The sequence below is a fragment of the Pleurodeles waltl genome, chromosome 1_2 (genome assembly GCF_031143425.1).
Source record: "Pleurodeles waltl isolate 20211129_DDA chromosome 1_2, aPleWal1.hap1.20221129, whole genome shotgun sequence".
Taxonomy (NCBI): domain Eukaryota; kingdom Metazoa; phylum Chordata; class Amphibia; order Caudata; family Salamandridae; genus Pleurodeles; species Pleurodeles waltl.
This window is the reverse complement of record NC_090437.1, coordinates 1,163,168,118-1,163,185,496: the sequence shown is the minus strand read 5'-3', so window position 1 is coordinate 1,163,185,496 and position 17,379 is coordinate 1,163,168,118. Positions and strand designations below refer to the sequence as shown.

Below are 17,379 nucleotides of genomic sequence, written 5' to 3'. Positions count from 1 at the left end.
CTTTACCATGGACAGGCCTAAGCCTCAGCGCACAAAATAGATTAGCAGATCAAAAAAAGTAAGGCTGCCAGCTTCACATGCAGTTGAGTCACTCATGGCAGGGGTACATGCTTGTACTCCATGGAGGAGATATTCATGATATTGATGCTATGTGTATCACGCCTGTTGAGACACACATGCAAACTTGTCATTTGAACTTTATATGGAAAGTTGGGGTCATCCATGTCTCCAGTTAAACAATTGTATGGAAAGCATATGTGAGTGTCAAGTATATTTGATTGATAGGTGGGTATATTCCAGAACGTTGTGTAGCTGCATTTTCACTTGCTAAGATGCGGAGTTATGTTACACATTTCTGTAGTGGTCGTGGATATAATTAATTAGTGGTACCCAGGGTTCAAACCTTGCCTTTTGTTACCGCTGCTTACCCTGGTTGACTCTGATCACTGTTGAATTCCAGTGTCCAGAACCAAAAGTCAACAGAATGATAAAAAAACAGTTTAGTTTCTGTGGTTTTCATTCATAGTCTTTCCTTCTGCCTCATCAACAGCTCATCCCTTCATCAGGGGTCAAAGAGTGAGGGATTTTGGCTCTACGACACCTGCCATTTTATAGAACTGATATCGATATTAGGGATGTTCAATCACGGCTAGTGACATTTAAAAGTGATGGAACGGAAAAGCCTACCCTTAATTACACAAAGGGATTAAGAAACTTTCATTCGCCAAGAAAGGTGTTAAAAATGAGGTCTGATAGGGCACCTTGCACCACAACTTTCGCTTATATTTGCTTACAAATGTAGTTTCTGAGGAGGCACTCAAGAAATATGACACCAGCCACATGGTGATTGGCTGCTTTACAGACCCAGCACTGTTAATCTCACTGATAGTTTGATTCAGAGTTTCCATTAGGTTTGGACTCCTTTCGTTCAGTGCTCTGTTGAACAGCGAAGGGCTGTGATTCTAGGCTGCGCTTCTCGAATCAGAGAGCATAAGCTGCACAGCTCTCATGGGCTGACATTAAGAGATAGAGCAGTTTGTATGTTTTCCCTGTCACTCTGAGTGTCTGGTAATGTATGGCAGACGCAACGCTGCTCCTTTTCAGACCGTTGGATTCACAGGTTAAATGTAGGTGCGACACCACCAGAATTTCCTCACTGGCATTCCACCAGGACAGTGGTGCTGCAAAGGGGCCAGGCAACACCACCACCTCTCCCTCACATATCACTTGTCTGCCAATCAGGTATTCCTCAATGATGAGCATTCTATGGAATAAATTAATTATTGCTGCATGCCTTCTGCCTTTTGATGTGCCCTTCACAAGCATTGCTCATTTGTTGATTATGTGCGCCCTTCTTTTTGCACTCATCAGTCCATGCTCGGTTCACCAAGTACTGTTTGCCAATGACCCTCAGTTGTATTTGCTTTTCTGTAGGTGTTATTTTTGTGTTGATTATAATAATTACCATCCTACAATCATATATTGACGATGTCTGGTTATAAATGCTTTCTGTCCCATCGTATACACTTTTACACTGACTGGCTTATCTGGGCATCGTGATGGATACCCTAGGTACTCAAACCATTCAAAGATCGCCGCCAGTGCACACAGATTACACGTGCGCCCATCTTTTGATGAACATTAAAATATACTGTAAGTCAGAGTACAAGCGCACAAGTGGTTTGAATAGTTTTTCTATACTATAATAAAAGCATTCAAAGAAAACAAGAAATGGCTAATAGCTTGGGACCGAAGTCACACCTATTGGCTTTGCCAGTACACGCTTTTTCTTTGCATACGGTACCTTGCGTATCTTATTTTCTTTTTATTATTATTAAAAATGGTTTCCTGGATTCTCTCAATAGTAAGTAGGTGATATGTGCTCTCCTGCTTCACAGATGTATATGAAATCATGCAGCAATACAATGCTTTCTAGTTAGCGCCCAAGAGTGAACCACCGATCAGAACAATATTTTGTATATTGTGAAATTTTCTTGTCGCAAATCACCACTGTGAAATTGTACAATGATAACACTCAACCTTTTTTCCATGTGTTTTTAGTGTGGCAAACATTTGAATAGACAGACAGAAAATGAACTGTTTTCACATCCTTTGAAGGTAATGTACCTGTTTGAGATTGATAATCCTTCATTAAAGTTAATTTAAACAAAATCAGTAAGTGCTTAAAAGAGGATATGGTTTACACATATAAAAGGCTGGGCCCATGAATAGTTTTTGTCTTATTTTACACGACCACACTCATAATAATGTTTGAATTCCAATTAGTTTTCACTTCATAGACTAACAGTTGTGGCTTTTAAACTTCGATGCTTGACCCAAGTCGCAATAAACTCATAGTGTCAAATCCATACCATTTTTGCACACTGCATTCTTAAGCAGTACATTTTGCGAGCAACCTACTACACACAGGTAGTGGCATTCAAAAATGTGTTGAGCATGTGGTTGGAGTGCAGGTGTGTTACACTCTGTGGTCTGCCTTCGATGGTAAAGTACCAAGATTGTGCCTGTAACACAGTTATTCTTAGGTTCCATGCCCCTCCTCCCCCCGATTTGAGCAGTGCCTTCTTTTGCTTCCAGCATGAGTGCATGGAGCAAACTCCAGAGGAAGGCACACAACGACCTATCCCTAGAAAAGTTATGTTTGGATTTCAACCACCACTAATATTCGTACCATCCTATCAGCCAGGACTCAGATGGCAGGTACTTCTCACTGCCCTAACTTTGTGATGGAAGTCATGAGACTATATCAGCTGTCAAACGCAATAAGATCCAGGGGTGTAGTGTGGTTAGTTTTACGTATTCATTGCTCTTTAGCTTCAGGCTTTAGGCCTTTGTGCACTTTGCCCTGAATATATTTTATTAATTTGCTGACAGCTTAGAGCCTCTGTGCACTTTGCTCTACATGCTTTTTATTAGGCTTCGTACTGTTATTTTTCAAATAGCCAGTTCTACGGTGTTGTTTTTTATTCATATCACACTGTTGCCTACTTCAGCACTGGAGTTCTCCATAACATATTTACTCTGTGCTTCAGTCAAGGATACAGTCTGGTACATTGCCGATAGACGTGGTAGGAGTTTAGACTTGGCATTCCTGCGTAGGGACATTTTGTGATCACCATGACATGTTAGTTATAAAATCACTTCCTTGTCCCAATACACGCAAGAGGGAGATACCGACCAGGGAACCACAACTAGACGCTGACTGCCTCGTTGCAGATGCTGAACCAAGATCACAGGTCTTTGCTCAGGTATGAGGGCTGATGTCTCCACAGTGATTCTAATAGGCAAGCTAGAAGCTTAACATGCTGTGCTCTAAATAGAACAAGCAGAGGGAGAGTAGAAACTGTTAGACAACATGATAGCTTTGTTCTTATGTTTTACTCTCCTGGTGACTATTTCAATCCTACTGTGTTGTATCGTTCTGGTTATTGCGGCTCACGCCTTAATATCTAAAATACAGTCATTTTATTCAAACATTATATAAAACTTATACTGTCTTTGTCATTTGTATATGAGATCATATTGGAAATAAGAGAGTTGGTTTGGATCTGAGTAACCACGACTTCCCTGAGAAGTTCCAAAGATGTCATGCGCTCGGCTGCCAAATCATTCCTTCCACATGGGAGAAATGAGGCACTGCTAGTTAGCCGGAGCAAAACCCGGATTTAGGGTGACAGAGTTCTTTACACGTGGGTCAGACTCAGTCCCCCACACCGTTATAGATCCTGCTACCTAGAAATCCAGTAGTCTCATTTAGAATAATGAGAGCCCACGCGACATGGCGCCCAACGTTTGGTCTGGCTCTAATGATTAGGTCCGACTGACTCTCTTGGTCTCATATATATTTTGACTCCTCGGTTCCGTATACAGAGACGTCCGTGGGGCTGAGGGTTTCCGCCGCCACGGCATAGGTCCTTCCTATTGCTTAGTGGTTGGTTGTTCAAGCTTGAACTTTGAAAGGAAAACTCCGATATTGGTGTGCCTTCTCTGACCAGGAGCTATTTTTTATAAAAATGGCGAATCCTAATGTAGTGAATATAGCAATTAATATGCGTCACCCGCTCACGGGACATCTGTTGACACATGGACTGACAGTCCAGGGGGGTCCAGTCACTTTTGTGGTGGACGCCCATGCAGCTATAGAACGGAACTTTTTTATTCTTGGGTCGGATTTCCAGCAGTGGATGGGGGAACAAATACTTTTCATGAATACACTGTTGCGAATGTCCCTGGACAATACAGGGCTTACGCTTATTTAGAAATACCTCTATCTTATCAAGAACACCATAATTGGCTTGATGGCGCCCTCCCACACTCAGTAGCACAAGTTAGGTTAGGTCCACTGAGTAATGATGGTCCTACCTGGCCTTTATTGGCTACATATACACCTCATCCTGCGGTTGCTCAATTGGCAGTGGTTGAAGTTCGTCGTTTATATACAGAATTAACGGCTACATATAGCCGATTAGTTCAGTTTGTCATGCAGACACTAAATACGAATGCAGCGCGTGCTGCTCCAGCGCACCCACAGGCTGTGGTTCCGGGTATTAATCCGGCCACTGTGCACTCAGTTATGGGTAAAGTACCGGCTAAACGAGAGGAGACTCCATTTTGGCTGGCGCAAAATTAATACGCTGGAAGCAGTATTTCCCCATACGGGACCTCAGGATAAACATAGAATTTTGACGATGTGTTTGCCGTACGGGATGGTTCCTCCGGTGGACCTTTGTAATACCTGCGGCACGGTGTTTGCCGCGCTCTACACTACGGCACACGGTACACTGACATTAGCTAATTTACCGGACGTGCTTAAACAGATTCAGGATGAATATGGGTTTGCCCCTGCCTTAGATTTGGGCATGCAGTTGCTGGGCAATTTTGCCACAGTTTCTTCTATTATTTTGAGTAATCTCAAAGGAGAGTCAGTAGCACTAGCAGTGCAAATGCGTCTTCGGGATGTTCCGCTGCTTAATCAGGAGCGGGAGCTTCCGAGAATAATAGCGGAAACATATTCTAGTATTGGTCGTGATAGCCTAGGGGCTAGACCACAAAAACCCCAGTTACAGGGTAAAAATAATAAAGATAATGCTAAACAGCAACAACCTGAAGGTTCAAAAAAGCGCTGGGAAAAGAAACAGCAAACACCTAAGAAAGATGGTGGACAGTCTCCGCAACCGGAGACACCACAGAATAAGTATAATCTCAGGAATAGGGATACTTTGAAGACGCCTGATAGATATCAATATACTGATACACGCCAATCTCGTTCCTTTCAGGACTCCTCGGAAAAGAGAAGTGAGAGAGGTGGGCGGTCAGAGCGGAGGACGGAGTACATGAAACCGAGACAGGATTCACAACGCTCAGCGGAGGTTTCTATTAAACAAGAAGAAAAACCGCTGCAACAAAAACAGCAATTTAAAGAGAAGAAAGTGGCAGCAGTCTCAGTTAGACATGCCGCTCAAGAAGAGAGTTCTCTTGACGAACAAGACATGGGCGTTAGCACTGTTAGACAGCGCGGCAGAGGTCACAATAGTTCGCCGGAGTCTTCTAGAGCATCTGGAGGTGAAAGCAACTGATGACTTCATACAAGTCGAGACGGCGGATATGCGAGTCTCTGATCCTGATAGAGTATATGAAGTGACTCTGCGATTGGAAGGGGACATTGACCGTATTATAAACGCCATTTTTTGGGACCATGTGGTAAAATCATATGATGTTCTGCTGGCCGAACAAGATTGGCCACCTGACTTTGTTCGCGACTGTCCGGTTGGGGAGGAGGTTATTACACCTTCCTTCTCACCACTTGTTCCAAGAGAACTAGCGGAGTCCTATAGTAAATCATGGGCTCTAGCACAGGCTCCCGCCTTGTATAGAAATAACGTGGGGTGGGACAGACAATCACCTTATCATGTAATTCCGATAAAGGGCGAACCTCAGCCACAACCGCAGTATCCTATCAAATTTGAAGCAAGGGCTTCGGTTAGAAAAATTCTTACACAATTGGAGTATCAGGGTGTAATTGAGCCCTGTGTCTCGCCGATGAATAATCCCTTATTTCTGGTTGCTAAACCGGACCATTTATATAGGATAGTGGTGGATTACCGACATTTGAATAGTCATACAAGCACATATGCAATACAGAATTCACACAGCGCAGCGCTTATGAATAATATAGTGCGTAAAAAATACAAGACAACATTGGATATCTCGAATGGATTTTTCTGCCAGAATATAGCACCCGAGAGTCGGGACTATACCTGTTTCAGTGCGTTTGGCTCTCAGAAAATGTTTTGTCGTTTGCCTCAGGGGTATAAGAATAGCCCAGGACTGTTTTCGGCTCGTGTAACTGAAATGCTGCATGAGTTCGACCCTGAGGCGTTATCATATGTTGATGACATATATCTGACAGATGATGAGATTCTGCAACATCTAAGGCGTGTATCGCGCATTGTTGTGGGGTTTGCTGATATTGGCTATAAGTTTAATTTTAAGAAATCGAAGATTGCCTTCCTCAGCGTCATTTTCCTGGGATATGAGTTGTCGAGTGAGGGCAAGAGCTTAGCGCCACATTTTTTTGAGAAATGTGCTTTATTGCAGCCTCCTAATACGGTTCGGAAGCTCCAGTCATTGTTGGGGTTTCTGAATTTTGGCAGAACTTACATTCCTGATTATGCGACGCGTATAAAACCATTATACGAGTTGATTCGCCCGAATTTTTCAAGTAGATTTTGGACGATTGAACATACACACATACTACGAGAATTACAAAGTGATCTCTTAGCAGTTAAACACTTACACACACGGGACAATAAGACACATTTAGTCATCAGGGTGATACTTGGGGCTGTTGGGTTTACTTATGTCACCTTTAATGAGGGGGAGACAGGCCCGATTGCATACAAGTCTCACTTGTATTCTGCTGCAGAACAACGTTTTGCACAGACTGAGAAAATTCTCACAGCAGTACAGATGGCTGTTATTAAAGAAAGACCGCTGGCCCAGGGTCAACGCATCGTTGTCGTTTCCCCAATTCCGGCCTTAGAGGCAGTTACAAAAGCGAGTGTTCCAAATTCGAAAGCTTTACACCCGCGATGGATACAATGGGCTACGTCTTTGACAGCCACTGATGTAGATTATGTATTTGACCCTAAACTGCAGACTCAAGAATTTCTTCAATATGAAATGGAATACCCTGTTCCTGCTGGTACGTTGCCTATTGACCAATATCAGGTGGTCATGTATACCGATGGCTCTGCGCAACCGGCGGTTGGGACTAAACAACAGTATTCTGCTGCATGTGTGGTGGTGAGCGGCACTATGGAGGGGGACGTGTTCTGCCCCCGACATACTTATACTAAAACCTTGGGAGATTGCACGGCACAGCTGGCTGAGCTCAAAGCTCTATTGTTAGCTTTGGAGCACGCAGATCCGGCAACTTTAACCTTGCTGGTCTGTGACTCCTACTACTGTGTTCAGTCTTTCAATGAATATCTACACTATTGGAAGATGAATGGGTTCAGAGATTCTAAAGGCAACACCATTAAACATAAAATGTTGTGGGGTAAGGTTGCGGATCTGAAGGAAACGCTTCCTAAAGTCCATGTTGTGCATACACTTGGACACCAGCGCGTTGAAATACACGTTGCTGGGAATACTTTGGCTGATGAAGCCGCGAAATCGGCAGTGGCTGTCGCCACTGTAGCCGCAGTGACTCGTTCGAGTTCCAAACCAGACACAGAAATTTCGGCTGCCATAAAGGCTACGGCTGATGGCACGCCCTTTCCTAAAGGATTTCCTTCAAAATATAGTTACTGCTTGAATGGTGCGCTGAATGCTACTGTTACAATTCCAGGCATTGGTGTACGTGAAATTCCCAATAAAATTGAGAGACCTCGATTGATTTCTGCAGCACATGAGGGGGTGGCTTCTGCACATGCTGGGGTGGCTGCCACGATTTCACTTTTACAGGCTCGTTACTGGTGGCCTGGTTTCTATAAAGAGACGAAGCAATATGTCCTTTGTTGTGACGTTTGTCAACAAATTAAAGCATCGTCGGCTAGACGCCCGCAGCAGACGCCCCTTCTGATTTCAAATAAACCATTACAGTGTGTGTACTTGGATCATTGTGGTCCGCTGACACCAGATAGTGCATACAAATATATATTGGTTGCTGTAGATTCGTGCTCCAGATTTGTGTGGGTATGGCCACAACGCTCGGCTGACGCTCGAACTGTTATTAAAGATTTGCGCATCTTTGTCGATATATTTGCAGTTGCGGCTTTTCATTCGGACCAGGGCCCTGCTTTTGCCTCTAAGGCATTCAGGGACACCATGGCTTCGTTGGGGGTCCAACTCCAATTCTCGTCTCCATTTCATCCCGAGGGAAATTCTGTTGTGGAGTGTTTAAATCGTGATTTAAAGCAGTCCCTAACTGCCAGAGTTATAGGTACGGGTCGTGGATGGCTAGCCCACCTATATGGAGTACAGAGAGCACTTAATAACTTGCCTAGAAGGTCACTGGGGGGTCGTACTTCATATGAGTGCCTGTTTGGAACACAAATGTATGTTCCTGATCTAGATGGTCCTGGTGTGGAGGCGGCAGATACGCCCTTTGACATAAATGATCGTGTCACTGTTTTGCAGGATTTACAACAATTCCGTGAAGATAACTCTTCTGCCAGTGCTGCCTCCTCAGGAATTAAGGATGAGCCAGTAACACCTACTGGTTGGATACCCAGGATTGGGGATCTAGTGCGTGAAAAGGTCGCAGTTAAAAAAGAATTTGGTCCTTCTTATCGAGAACCTGACCTGTGTTGGGGGTGAGCGGCACGAGAACTGTGATTTTACCGCTGCTGCGAGGGGCCAAAGGAAATCGCTTTGTTTCCATTGATAATGTCAAGTTACAACATGTGGCCGATTCTGCACAGCAGACCAAGAGGGACACCCAGTAGTTCCGGAATCCCTCTCACTACTGGGGAAGAAGTCCCGCTGCAGGTGATTTTCACCGACAATGTTTCCTCTCCGAGCTTGGGGAGGGTGGATGATGATCTTGCGATTGCTCCACCGACGGCGATTAATATGGAATCTTTTGATCAAATTGCTGTGCGTTCTACTGATGTTTCTGAACATGTGGTTTATAGTGTGCCACGGCGAGAGCCTCCATCTGCTTCTTTGTTCACAGTTGCTCCTTTTGCTAGAACTGCTTCTGGTTGCTTCAACGACGCTGATAATGATGTGTCCGGCTCCTCGTCCTCGATGTCTTCTGTCCACGGTCCACGACGGCTGCTGGGATTGCTTAAACGCACATATTTTGTTTTTCCTTGGAACTATTTTTGGCTGTTTTTGGCCGAGATGACTATTTTATTATGGTTGGGATTTGTGGTTACTTTTTTTCTGATAATACATGGTCATTTTCTTCCTGATCGATCTGACATTGAGCACGTGGAGACTGTGTTAAAACCGCATTTTTCGTCTCATATGGTTCGAAGAGACTTGTCCACTGTAAACATTTCTGCAATACCAGTTCCGGATGGAATTGTGTGGGATAAAGTAATGTTTGATATATATGGTCCCACTGAATTGATTCAAATACTGTATGTCCTCAAATTATCAATGAATGATATTGTTATACCTGGCATTGTTTCTGATGATTGGGATGTGAAGACAGTAGATTCTATGCTAACGGATTTGCAATATTATACTGTCTATGACGATGATGATGATGCTTACCAGTTTAGAGATAATCATGGTGACATGTTTTGTTACAACTATTATGGACACCACTTTATTCATAAAGCTAGTAGCCCTAAGCCCATGTTTAATTATGTGCAATGGGAACATTGCTCGACTCCTCCACAAGGGAGTTCGAAAACGTATTATGATAAATTTGCATATTTTTCTGGGCATGATCAACGTAATGCTAAGTCCTACTATTTTAAAGTTGCACCGTATTCTAATAAGCAAATGTTATTGACCGATACTAAATTACTGTATTCCAATTTGTTTGTATCTAAACTTTCGGTCGAGGGATATGAATACTGGTTTAAAACTGTTGACTTGAAAAGTGTTTGGGGTTCGAACAATTGGCAAATGCGCGTCAGGGACACGTTATTTAGAGCATGTATTATCCTTGTGCAGATGATTTTCCTCAATGACACAGTACAACAGACTAGCTGTTTGGGCTTAGCGACAATTAGGGAGTTGACTTTGCCTAGTCTACCTGTCCCTTCTAAATTAACAAATTGGCAGCACTATGTGAATGCTACTTTTAGTGACTCTACACATTGGGTCCAGAATGGTACGCTTAACACTTCATCGTTACATCCAGGCGGGTGGTTATTATGGCCTGTAGACACTAATGTGTGTCATCAACGTTTTGTCACCTCTTCAGGGGGGTTCAGGACTAGTAGGGCAGACCCTCGTTACGTATCACCAGAACATGCTGATATTATAACTACATACAGTGTGGGGAAGCTTTGTCAGCAATGGTTGAAGTCATCCACGCTGGATGCAGTTAAGTCACATCTCACGTTACTGTCTAATGATACTGATTTACAAGATTTTTTGTCAGGTCCCAAAGTACCACGGAAGAAAAGGTTCTTATACGAGGTTTATAATGAGATTTGGAAGCTTTCACAACAAGAGGCTGCAGCCCGTTTGAGGCAGATTGATCAGGAAAATCTGATGCAGACTTTGTCTGTTGTTGATAATGGCATGCATACCCTTTCTGACCGTGTTTACACGATTGACAGCATTGTTTCCTCTGCCATTGACATTATTAAATCGGACATGTCTTCTTTATATCATGGGCAGAGTCAGACACGGTCCATCATGCAGCTGGGTTGGACTCTTCAGACCTTGAAGGGGGGTCGCGTTCCGTGGCAGCACGTTCGTGCCAGAGAGATCTTTATCTCTTTTAATTTGACTCGTCAACAACAACTGATGGCTAAAAAGGAAGCGACATATGTTATGTTAAATATTGAAAACTGCCTTTCACGGTAGCTGAGATTCCGTCAGCTGAATGGTTGATTCATGGGGTTATTAATTTGCCTATCTCTACTTTGCAATTTACTTTGTGTTTGAAGCACATTCCGGTGGGTAGATCTGAACTATTGGGAGACAGTTACATACACGAGGTGTGGGACCTTCCCTTTCAGTACAGATGTGTTAATGGTTTGAAGGAGGTTTTTCTTAGCGGCAGCGAATGCGAAGCTTCTGTCAGCCATTCAATGGTTTGTAAACAGCTGTCCTTGCACGGGGCGTGTAACGCTTCGATTGCTAACTTAGCTTGTTATCTGAAGGGAGTTCCAGTCCCGGTTATTAAAAACACTTTCCAAGTGCTTTCTAACGGCAGTTACATTGTTCTTAACAGCGAACGCTGCTGTGGCATGCGTGCCGGAATAGTTTACATTGTCGTTGTCAACAAGGCCGTTACGTGCTGCGGGAATGTGTTGTTTCCCCCCACTCAATTTAGGGAGGTAGCGGACATCTGGCCTCATATTGCTACTTCCAAGGTTGATTTCGACAAGTTGAGTCGGCTAAAAGCTTTATTGTTTCAAAAGCATGTGGCCCTTACATCTGCTAGCGAGACCTACGCACTTCAGGTGGCAAGGTCATCGGCGGAGATACAGTCCCTTTTGAATACTAACTTTCCGAATCACTTCGGTGAACTTGTGGGACGTATATTTAATGCATCCAGCACTGCTGGTATTGCACATTTTTTCAAAGTCGTTGGTGTTGGTTTTGCTCATACCTTCTCTTCCATATTCGGTTTGATACCTTCGGCTATACATTCTATTTTCTGAAGCATTTTTGGGGGTTTCCCGATTACTTTGGCTTTATTGGCTGGAGTCTTGCTGTTGTTGCTATTTTTTCGCAATGGCTGTCCCATCACGACGAGATCCTGTATTGCTGCTCCCGTCGGCGCAGCTGTGTCGTGAACGCATGATGCAGCATTTTGGAGCGACACTCCTGGGACATTTGGAGTGTGACTGGTCTCTGTAATTCAGACCGGTTTTGGATTGTGTGCAACCCGTGTTTCAATGCCTTTGGTGCTCGTTTGAACATGCACTGGCTCTCTGTCTCTCATTGCAGCGCCCTCCAATGGTCGATACTGATCTGTTGATGTTCCCGATTAGGGCTCATTCCCAGACTTGTGCCCTACGGATGCGCTTGCTTCGTGAGGCAGTTTAATAGATTCCCTTCCTGGAGGAAGATGGTATTGTCTCTTTCATAGGCCCTGCACGGGGTGCCGCCCTGAATGGTTTTGGGGCTTTGGATCACACCTGCTCCATGGTACTTTGTGGCGTGGATCTTCCGATATTGACATATATCGAAGTGGAGGAACTCCTGCGTTCTATTGCTTCTATCTGACGATTGGATTTTTACGAAATTGACACTATATTGAATTTGGCTTTATGATCACATGTTACCTAAATTTATGACTTTGTTGTCTTCTCACCTTGTCGAAATAATTTAGTTTATATTTAGGGCATCCTTTTATATTATTGGAACCACTTGCTACCGACAAGGGGAGGGTGTAGTGTGGTTAGTTTTACGTATTCATTGCGCTTTAGCCTCAGGCTTTAGGCCTTTGTGCACTTTGCCCTGAATATATTTTATTCATTTGCTGACAGCTTAGAGCCTCTGTGCACTTTGCTCTACATGCTTTTTATTAGGATTCGTACTGTTATTTTTCAAATAGCCAGTTCTACGGTGTTGTTTTTTACTCATATCACACTGTTTTGCCTACTTCAGCACTGGAGTTCTCCATAACATATTTACTCTGTGCTTCAGTCAAGGATACAGTCTGGTACGTTGCCGATAGACGTGGTAGGAGTTTAGACTTGGCATTCCTGCGTAGGGACATTTTGTGATCACGATGACATGTTAGTTATAAAATCACTTCCTTGTCCCAATACACGCAAGAGGGAGATTCCGACCAGGGAACCACAACTAGACGCTGACTGCCTCGTTGCAGATGCTGAACCAAGATCACAGGTCTTTGCTCAGGTATGAGGGCTGATGTCTCCACAGTGATTCTAATAGGCAAGCTAGAAGCTTAACATGCTGTGCTCTAAATAGAACAAGCAGAGGGAGAGTAGAAACTGTTAGACAATATGATAGCTTTGTTCTTATGTTTTACTCTCCTGGTGACTATTTCAATCCTACTGTGTTGTATCGTTCTGGTTATTGCGGCTCACGCCTTAATATCTAAAATACAGTCATTTTATTCAAACATTATATAAAACTTATACTGTCTTTGTCATTTGTATATGAGATCATATTGGAAATAAGAGAGTTGGTTTGGATCTGAGTAACCACGACTTCCCTGAGAAGTTCCAAAGATGTCATGCGCTCGGCTGCCAAATCATTCCTTCCACATGGGAGAAATGAGGCACTGCTAGTTAGCCGGAGCAAAACCCGGATTTAGGGTGACAGAGTTCTTTACACGTGGGTCAGACTCAGTCCCCCACACCGTTATAGATCCTGCTACCTAGAAATCCAGTAGTCTCATTTAGGATAATGAGAGCCCACGCAACAGGGGTATGGGGTTAGGATAGGCACACCTGAGAGTAGATTGGTCAGATAGAAGGCCGATTACTCAGTTGATGAGCTAACACGAACAAATTTATGTTCTTTCCATCGACTGTAAGTTAAACACCTACCTGCTTCCTTGCAGACAAGCGATGTATTGAGGATTGGGAAGAGTGCAGAGAACACCCACTTACTCTCCACAGCTCTGGGTTATGGTCTCCTTAGAAGGGAGTGGGAAGGATGGAGAAGTACGAGAAGGATTAGCAAAGGTGAGGCCTCTAAAAGGCAAACCACAATTATTTGCAGCTCTACCGACTATTTACATTACTTGGAACCTTAATTCCGGCACACAAGAGCTCCTTTAAAAAATCACCTCTACACCCATGTTGGTGTGTGTTAGAAATGGGGTCTTTAGTTGGCAGTCAGGTTACCCCCTTGTCCAAGCAAGGACCCTCACTCTAGTCAGGGTAAGTCACACAGAAACCAAATTATTCTGTGGCCACCCTCTGGTAGCTTGTCACTGTGCAGTCAGGCTTAACTTAGAAGGCAATGTGTAAAGTATTTGTGCAATAAATCATACAATAACACAATAAGGCACCACACAAATACACCACTCAGTAATTAGAAAAATATATAATATTTATCTGGATACTTGCAGGTCAAAACGATCAAAGATGCAATATGTAAATGTAGAGCTATCACTGTAAAGTGATATAAAGTGTCTTAAGTCTTTTTAAAGAAAATAAAGTCTCTTTTAAGCATAAAGTACCTGGTTCGCTTGAAAAATCTCCGCAATGGGCCACAGAAGAGGAGAAGCATGGAAACAAAGGAGGTGTGCGTCGACTTCTCGGGCCGCACACGGTGATGCATCGTTTAGTTTACATGCAGGGACGGCTGTGCGTCAATTTCCGGCGCTCGGTCGTGGATCCTCTTCGGGTTGCGGGGTTTTCAGACGCCCCGGGGTCTGTGCGTGGAATCCTGGGCTTGTGGAGCGAAGTCACAAGCGCTGTGTCATTCTGGTTCGGCGTGCGGTGAATTTCTCACTGCGAGGCAGGCTGTGCGTCAGTTTTAGCAAGCTGTGCGTCGAATTGTCGCAGCACAAGGAGTCCAGTTGCAAGAGAGAAGTCTTTTTGGTCCTGAGACTTCAGGGAACAGAAGGCAAGCTCTATCCAAGCCCTTGGAGAGCACTTCTTCACCACAGCCAGGGAGTAGCAAGGCAGCAGGGCAACAGCAAGGCAGCAGTCCTTCACAGAAAGCAGCCAGGTGAGTCCTTTGGGCAGCCACGCAGTTCTTCTTGGCAGGATGCAGGTTCTGGTTACAAGTTTCTTCTCCAGGAAGTGTCTGAGTTGGAAGGGGCAGAGGCCCTGTTTATTTACCCAAATGTGCCTTTGAAGTGGGGGAGACTTCAAAGAATGGCTTAGGAGTGCACCAGGTCCCCTTTCAGTTCAATCAGTTTCAAGAAGTGCTGTTTCCAACAGCGTGCAAATCTTTCTTAAACTCTAATTGATGGGGGTCACCGACTAGGAGAGGTGTAGTCCCAACACAGACTTTGGTGCTCCCCAACTGGAACCGTAACTCTTTCTGGTTAGGGGAATCCTTATAACAAGGCTGAAACACTCTCATAAGAATCACAGAGAAGGATTTATTTAAAGAATTAACAGGCAGATTACAATGAAGATGCTGTAAGCAAGTTTATCAGCAAAGCATATAAATGATAGTACAAAGGACTCAATACAGTTCTAAGTTAAATCAGGCATAGACTCACTTTCTAAGGTTACAGGAATCCACAAACTTTATAGAGCTTTACACAGAGATTTTCATACTTTCTGTGGGAATACATGGTTCTCAGGATTTGCACCAATAGGAGACAAGCTAAAAGGAACAATATAATATAGAATACATTTGAGGATTCTCTCAGTATAGTAATACATTGAGATTTAGCCATTCTCACCGTCTTAGCTGAACAGTTAAACAGATGTATTGTTTTGGCATTGGCCTAGGATGGTGGAAAGCGTCCTTGATTCAGTAGAATGAGGAAACTTTTCTAAGTACTCTCTCTGCTTGCTCAAGTGAACACTGGCCATACTTTATGTGGAGCAGAAATCAGCAGTAGTCATCACGTGGTATATTATGAGGTAGAGGGAAGATGGAGGACAGTGTAAACACAATCTGATATTAGCACAAGCTCAATTAGAAATGTTCCTTATTAACAGAAACTCAACTCTCACACCTACCTTAATATGACCTCTTCAGTGTCCCAGCAAGCTGAAAGCAAAGTCTGCATCTCCAAGGCTTTGTGCCTCCAGTCTTATTCCACAGATACTCAGAACGGGACATAAATTAGACTCTCCTATTACCACTCCACTTGCCAGAAATTCAAATTTATGTCCAATATCTAATGTCCAGAATAGCACTCTACTCAGAGTCTTTTGTACTTGAAAACTTGGATCCGCATGCCTCTACCAAGAGACCTGTGCTGAAGGCTTTCCCCATGCTAGGCTGTATGTAAATTGGCCCCTGGCCAATGTGATGGTTGTCCAAACTTTCTGCAGTAATAGCCTCTGAGCACTGCTACCTCCGAAAAGGATCTTCATTGACTGGTGGTGAGCACATGTAAGGGTTGGCCTTACTCACTCAAAATAGCTGCCAACTTTTGTGCCTCCTGCAGATTTTGTGGGATTTTGTTTGCAAGCACTCATTTTCAGAGGCTGTTCCTCTCTTGAGAGAGCAGGGCAGCATTTCACTGTGCCTCCCTGAGGTCTGAGATGTTGAAGACCATACTGTAGTCTAGAGCACCAGGCGCCTTTGGTGGCAACTCCTCCCTTCTCCTCTTCCAATGCTAAGGAGGTAACCAGTTGCAGAGTTAAGGGCTGCGAAGGTGGATGCACCCTGATGTCGGAGCACATCGATCACCTTGAGTGATCTTTGCATTCAGAAGAATTGTACTTGCAATGTGTAGAAGTAAATTAATATTTGAACTAAAAATAACAATAAAAAAAGCAAAAGAATGTGGCACTCTTTTTTTTAGACGTGTAAAGAGAAGCCATTACCAAGAGGGGCATAAATGAGTTTTAAGTATCTCAAATAAAATAGAGAGAATGGGAGATACATGGTATTGGAGTTATCCCTTTCTGCAGGGTCATCCCAAAACCTTTTGGTTTTTACCATCTTCTTTTTGCTGAACCCGTTTTTGTTGGTCTTTGTACTCTGTGCACTTTACCACTGCTAACAGGTGCTATCATGCTTGTGCTCTCTCTTCTAAACATGGTAACATTGGCTTATCCTATGTGGCATATTTAATTTACTTATAAGTCCCTAGTAAAGTGGTACTACCTCTGCCCAGGGCCTGTTAATTAAATGCTACTAGTGGGCCCGCTGCACTAAATATGCCACTCACTTGACTAGCATTTTAAACATGTCTCAGGCCTGCCATTTGCAGAGCCTGTGTGTACAGTTTAAACTGCCATGTCAACCCGGTGAAATAACCCTTTTGTCAGACTCAAACCTCCCTTTTTAATACATATATGTCACCACTGGGGTAGGCCCTGGATATCCCAAAGTGCAGGGTGCAATGAATTTAAAACGTTGGACATGTACTTTTAAGTTTTACATGTGCTGGTAGTGAAAAACTCATAAAGTTAATTTTCACTACTGCAAGGCCTACCTCTCCCATAGGATAACATTTGAATTACATTATTACATTGTATAAGTGTAATTTCCAAATGGGAGCAGACAACCCCTTCATGTTTGGTGTCTCTGGAATCCCAGTGTAAAATCCCCATTTATGGTCAATTCAGATTTCAAAATGTAATCCTCAAAATG

General features: G+C 43.6%; 1 long non-coding RNA gene across 1 annotated transcript in view; it reads left to right on the top strand.

Moving 5' to 3' along the window:
- Positions 1–2,059: 2,059 nt before the first annotated feature.
- LOC138296052 (uncharacterized) overlaps positions 2,060–17,379 on the top strand; it is a 140,835-nt gene continuing 125,515 nt past the window's right edge. Inside the window, exon 1 of the long non-coding RNA XR_011203738.1 lies at positions 2,060–2,118. This is a non-coding gene — a long non-coding RNA (uncharacterized lncRNA). The remainder of the gene's footprint in view (positions 2,119–17,379) is intronic.